Source organism: Solanum tuberosum, unplaced genomic scaffold (assembly GCF_000226075.1).
Source record: "Solanum tuberosum cultivar DM 1-3 516 R44 unplaced genomic scaffold, SolTub_3.0 scf00005, whole genome shotgun sequence".
Classification (NCBI taxonomy): Eukaryota; Viridiplantae; Streptophyta; class Magnoliopsida; order Solanales; family Solanaceae; genus Solanum; species Solanum tuberosum.
Window position 1 is genome coordinate 550,915 of NW_006238931.1, and position 6,987 is coordinate 557,901.

Here is a 6,987-nt window from a genome sequence, read left to right on the forward strand (position 1 = left end):
GCAATTTATACAATTCTGTTGTATAAAGTGAGAGAGGCAAGCACAGAGGGAGTGAGCGAGAGAGGAGAGTGGCAAGTGAGAGTTTGAGGGAGAGAGGCGCTGGCAAACAGTTTGCTACAGGACACAATTAAATCAAAGTGTGGTTATACCATTTAATTTGAATTAGTAGTTTGCCATCATGTACAATTTTCCCTTTATTTTTTAGTTAGACTTGATAGATTATCTTTTTGTGAAATATTTTCATAATTTATGACATTATATTTATAATATTAATCTTTTTGTGAACATATATTTTATGATGTTCATAGAAATCTCGTACTTTTTATTTTTATTATTAATTTAATTAATATCTACCAATTTGAAAAACATGAATCAATTTTTTTTATAGTATTAATTAGGATATGTACAGTGACATACACATGACTTTTTGTAAGCAGTGTCACCTTTTTAATATGAAAAATAATAAATTAAATTATATAATACCATAGTAATAAAATGACGAAATAATAAATAAAACACAATTTACATAAACTACTACACCTTTTCTAATAAAATAATTTAACAAAAATATTACAACTTTTTCTCCGTGAGTTTTTTTTTTTGAAATGTTTTCAAAATAGCCTCATTAAAAATAATATTGCCATTTTTAATGAAGAACACAAAAATCATTAAACAACTTACTATTCAATTGATTTCATAAATTGTTCTTAATCAATTTTATTGATGAGAAAGAAGGTGAATTTGTTTTTATTAAAAATATGGTTTTTTGATATAGAACACAAAATCACTAAACAACTTATTATTTAATTAATTTTATAATTTTTTCCTAACCAATTTTATTGGTGAAAAAGAAGGTGAAAGGAAAAAAAACATTAAAAATAAGCCTAACTTTCATGATGAAGGGTAAAGGTGCACCTAAAAATTAAAATGTATCAAAATGATGCCATCTAGATTTGAACTCGCGACCTATCTAACGAAATTGACACACATAACCATATATGTTGCGCACATAGCCATTTTTGTAAATTTTTCCAATGAAGCAGTGTCCTGTGTCACTCCTTGAGTCTTAATAAATCCGCGCTGGGATATGTACACATATTTATTGATTAATATATTTTTAAAAGATAATATATATCTTAAATATTTACCTTAGTATCATTTATAAAGTCTTTTATTTGTCTAATATAAATTTTTAATTTTAGATAATTAAATTTTATTCTTAAAATTTGACATAACCTTATGACTGCAATTGTGCAACCAAATAGTACATTTGTAATTAAAGTGTAATTCTATTGTGACAAACAAACAAGTCAATGTAATTACTAGGTTGTGTAATTACTTGATTGTTAATTAAAACTCTAGTAATTACACCAATTCCAATTTATGGGCGATTTTTCAAACAGACTATTAGTAAAAATAATGCATGCATTAACCCTGTGTATTAGTAGTACCTTGTCTAGTACATTTTTTCATGCTATGTATAACTAGTGCTTACTTTATAGTGTGTTGAGCAGGGGCGGACTCACATAGAGGCATACGGGTGCTTGAGCACCCGTTAACCTCGTCTCAAATTATAATGTGTAGAAATTAACAGGTATTTGTATAAAGTTAACATAGATAACCTAATGAACAAATGATCTAACTGGTCCACTAGCTCTAGGGTGGATGCTTTAGACTCTTTTAGTGTTGTTGACCTTGAGTTCGAATCTCACTTTTCACATGTTTTTTTATATTCTTGACTCCTGAGGAGTGTATTAGTAATATCATGTACTTCTATGTTTAATGATTCTTGAGGAGCGTATTACTAACACCATGAACTTCTATGTTTATATAACACCCTGGATTTTTTTTGAGCTAAGACTCGAGCCATCTTTCGTTGTAAATAGAATTTTACCGAGGAATTTAAAATTTCTTAAGTGTTAAGGTCACTAGATGTAGCACCTTGAGTTCCAAAAAGAACTAAATTGGAAATAGCAAAATTTGAAATTTTGCATGTTAGGCTTAAGTTTTGAGTTTTGGGTCAACTTCAAACAACCATAACTCTTAGTACAGGATGTGTTAGGTGGGATACACGATAGCTAATGAAAGTTCTTTAAATTATCTTTCCAACGCCATCGAGTTTGCTAAGTTTCGAGGTCGGATGAGAGAGATATACCCTTTTGAAGTTAGGCTGTCCAACTAAGAAAAGTTACCCGAAAATAGTGAGGGGTATTTTGGTCTTTTACTTAGATTTCATTCATTTTTAGTAAGGTTTAAGGGTCTAATCCTATTAGTTTCAGTTTTATAATCCTAATACACGCCTAGGGTTTTAGTTGAGAGTTCAAGAAGAGAAAAGAAGAGAAAAGAGGACAAAAGAGGAGAGGATCAAAGCGTTCGTCGAGTATCTTGAGTTTTGTTGCGGATTTTCACCATGTGTTTGATCCCTAAGAGGTATATAAGCTTCCATAGTGTTGGGGTTGTTCACTCACACGCCAATCATGTTATTTTCAGCGTAATTTTGTTCTCAAAAGTTGAGGGATTTAAGTACCTATCAAGAAGTTCATTCTAAATCTTGTTTTGTTGGTGTTTTGATGATTTCTTGAGATGAAAGTGAGTGTTTTGAGTGTTCTTTTGAGTAGAGTAGTGTGCACTTAGGTTGGGTAATTGAATCTAAGGAAAACTTGAGAAAATAAATCGATTAAAAGTGATTAAGGATAAAAAAATGAGAGACGAAATTCGTCGGAATTGTCTGGGGCAATGGTGGCGCGACGCACCACAGATGCGCCAGCAGTGCGCTAGGATGGTGTCTCTGAAGTTTGGGGCTGGCGCCCCGCGCCAGGGTCGCCTGCCCCAACTCCTTTTCCGACGGTTGTCCCGTTTGAGTCCCTTTTAGGTGTACCTTCACTCCCTTTGATTCTAACTACTCTAAACTACTTCTAAACACTTAGAAATCGTTCATAACATGAATCATAACCTTGAATTCATAATTCAAATTCAAGGTAGAGTTAAGAGTTCAGTCTTGAGAGTTCTTTCGAACATTTTGAGAAAGTCTCTTTGAGTCTTTTCGAGGTGTCTTCTACAATTTATAATAACTTGTTTCAAGACTCAAGCAAGTGAGCATGAAAGTGAGGTGAATGTATTCATGAGTCTACATTATCATCACAATATCCTTCATATCATAGACCAAAACTCTTGAATTCATAATTCAAATTCAAGATAGAGTTAAGAGTAGAGTTCAAGAAAGCCTTTGAGTTATTTGTGATTATTCTTTGTTTTGAGTAAACTTGTTGCGTATTGTGTTGTCGAATGAAATGGGAAAAAGCCAATGGTTCAAGGGTCGAATAATTGATAGCAAGGGTTATTCGCGTGCTGTATTGATGAGGAGTGGGGGTTGTGTTCGTGATGACATTGCTTAGTTGGATTTCACTTTGGAGAAATGAGTTGTGGGTAGTAGCTAGAAAGCTTGACATAATGTACTGTGTGGCCTTGGCGGGGTAATATGAAGAGGAAGTAAGGGTATGATGGGAACGGTTAGTCGGAAATGCTTGTAATTGTGTTGGGGATTATTCTATGGGTTAGAATGTTTAGGCTATGATCAAGAACCTAGTAAGTAGGTTGATCGAGATGGTGGTTATCAATTAGAGTACTAGTGTAATTCCGAGGTTTTCAAGAGAGGGTAAAGGTGGAGAAGCGAGTGGTTTATTGCATGTTTCTTGCTGGTTGTTTTCTTATGTTATGTAGTGGGCGTCGGGTTGACCGATGATGCCTACTAGTACGTGTGGTTTGTACTGATACTACTCTTGCTATGTGTTTTTTGACATAGTCTGGATGCAGGTGGGTGATGTTTCCTTAGATGGAGATGATAAATTATGTCCAGTTTGTACTCTTAGTAGCTCTTGTACCTGTTTAGACTAGATTCTTGGGGTGTTATTTATTTACAAGTTTTAACTCTAAATTGTTTAAAAGTTTTATTTATGAAAACCCTATGATTTCGTTTACCTCCGTTTTTCGTTAATTTTTTCTCATGTTTTAACTATTAGGATATGAGGGTTCTCCTACTTAGGCGTTAGAGTGGGTACCCGCACGGCCCAGTGGGTTGGGTCGTGACAAATTGGTATCAGAGCCCAAGTTACCGGTCTCCCAGTACAAGAGCAAAATATGGACTAGACTCCTGCCGATTGGTGTGTTGACGTCCATATCTAATCTTCAGGAAGCTAGGAAGCATTCTAGTAAATAGTTCCATTCATTCTCTCCTTTCGTGCAAAGTGTCGCTCTGGTATGAGTTGAGTCCAATTGGTATCTCCCAATTCCAATTGATATCTCAACAAAGTGGACCGGACGTCGTGGTCATGACTTAAGGAACACAAGCAAGGTAAATTGGAACTGAGAAGGTTCCAATTGGTATCTGGCCCTAGGGGAGGTGTAAATACATGGATGATCGGTAATGGTCATCCATGGAAAAAAGTAACTAATTAAAGATTTTGGACTTGTCTGTGAGTTGTAACTTGAATTCTGATAATGCGTGCTTCTTGTTTCCTGAATTAACTGTGAATGTGAAAGTTGTAATTGCTTGAATGTGATTATGTGCACTATAAATGTGTGTCTAAACTTTGATATGTGCAATGTGTTGTCTTAATTGATTGAAATTATGCAAGTTGTAACGACTTGAGTATTGTGAAGCCCGTTGCGAAAAGAAGATCCTGACTAGATTCGATGAGAGGGTTTAGACAAAAAACTACGAAATGATTTGTGAGGAAGATCTGAGTGTGTCTTGCGCTTACGTAATGACCGCGTGAGCGCCTGGGTGTATCCTGGGGATGTGTGGGTTGTGGTGCTGAAATAAAAAGAATGTATTGGTTCGTGTATCATATGATGAATTTGGGGTAGACAATGATTTTTTTTCCTAGCTCGGAGAATTGTCCTAAGACTGTTTGGTGAGGCTGGGAACCTTTGGGGAAAATTAGAAAAGAGAAAAGCCCCAGAAAAATGTTGGCCTAGGTTCTGGTCCCGTCAGAGTCGATGAGGCGGGACTATTCCCGCCAAGGCGAGACCGCCAGAGCAGGAACTCTTCCACAAGAGCGGAATGAGGCGAGGCAGAATCTCAGCCTGCCCTCTCTAGTTTTCCAAGTTTCCCGATGAGGACCCCAAATGGTATCCGTGCTAACCCCTACAATTCTATCAGTATTCAACAATCGAGAATAGTTTATAAAACTTAGTAATTAACCATTTAATACAGAAAAAGCAGAAAATCTAGCATCCAAGTGCTTACAAAATATAAGAAAGGCAGAAAGATAAAAACCAAGTTGTCCTAAAATTTACAAGCCCAAGAAGGGCAAAAACCAAAAAAGGGACTCTGGGATTGGGAGGTGTCAACATCTGAGAACAGATCCTCTAGAGGCACAAGGCTTGTCACGACCTTGTCCAGGAAAGTAAAGTGCCGGAAATCTTCTTTCTCGACCCGGGAAAGCTCCTAACCAGGGGCAACGCAAACGAATATGGTCCTCACGGTCTTCCATATTCGGACTATTAGACGATCCCTCTCCAGACCCTTCCTCATCTCCTGGCGTAGCTCCCGGCGAAGCATCTCGACCTCTAGGGCAGTGCTGGGTGGAATCAAAGTGAAGTCAGCAAAGGGACTCCCCAATTTCTTCCGGACGGCCACCAGATCCTCCTCGACCCGTGCACCTGAGAGTGAGGTCTTATTGTCAGAATCCACGACCACCTTACTACTGCTAGCCCTGCCCGTTCTCCTCATCTTGCTCCGGGAAGTAAAACTAGCTCTAACCAAATGAGGGTGAAAGGAGGGATCCATAGGAAGCACCTCATCGGCATAAAAAAGTGGCACTCCCGCCCGCTTACACAACGCCGTAATAAGTCCCAGTAAGAAGAAAACCTTCTTATTACCCTGGTAGAACATCTTCCACTTCGAAATGACCTGTGCCCCCACATTCAACTTGATACCCTGTATAGTGCACGCCACCACCAAGGCCCGAGGAAAGATCACGTCGGTGCGGTTTCCCGACGAGCGGATCCTTCTAGTCACCAAATGTAGCCATCTCTTACCATCAAGTGACCAATCCGTGCTAGTAATGCTTTCCGCAGTGGCCCAATAGACTTGGTCCCGACGGGTAGGCTCCACCAGGGTGTCTCTTAGCCATTCCAGATCCATCTCCCTCAGCTTGGCCTCGTACTCAAAGTTCGAGACCTCCGACACCTCTAGAGACTCATTAATGGCGGTGGCATTCAGGGGAATATAAACTCCCCGGATACGAATGACGGGGTGAGGGTCGTCCTATCACACAATAGGTAGGATGGCGTAGAACTCCCTCACCCAAGTGAAACATGCATTCGGGGGAGCCTCAGTCAGTGGAGTCTAGCTGAATTCTATCAGGAGAGCATAAAATGCAGGAGCCTTCTCCTCCAGCTTGAGTATCACAAACCCTCTCTCGTAATAGCACCCCGTATTTATATTTTCATGATGCCTCTCCCGACTAGCAGTGTCGGGAAATCCGATGAAGGGTAGGTTTTTCTCATTTAGCCCTACCATTTGGAGAAGCCTGCAAGAGATAGAAAATGCGTGTTACAACACGATAGAAGTAGATAGTTTAAGGTGGGAAAAAGGGAAGAGGGAAAAGTCCTGAGTTGGGGACTCAGGCTACTGGTTCCCTAAATCCCGCCACAGCGGCCAAAATCCCCCTAGAGCGGGATTATGGTGGTCGCCACATCGGGATGAAGGTCACCAGAGCGGCCTTCATATGGGACGAACAACAGGCGCGTTCATGGCGCCTCTTTATCCCAAAATCTCCATTTTCGACAGAATTTCAGCAGATTAGAGTATATTAACTACCCTAGAACCTAATTATACAATTATTTCAGTAAAATAACCCCTAAATAGTGCCCAAATCCGAGATTTATGTCAAGAGACCCTTCAACTTCCCCCACCCATTTTGGTATCGATTTAACCGTATTTCTACAAAATCCTTACACCCAGGACGTTCTAGAGACATT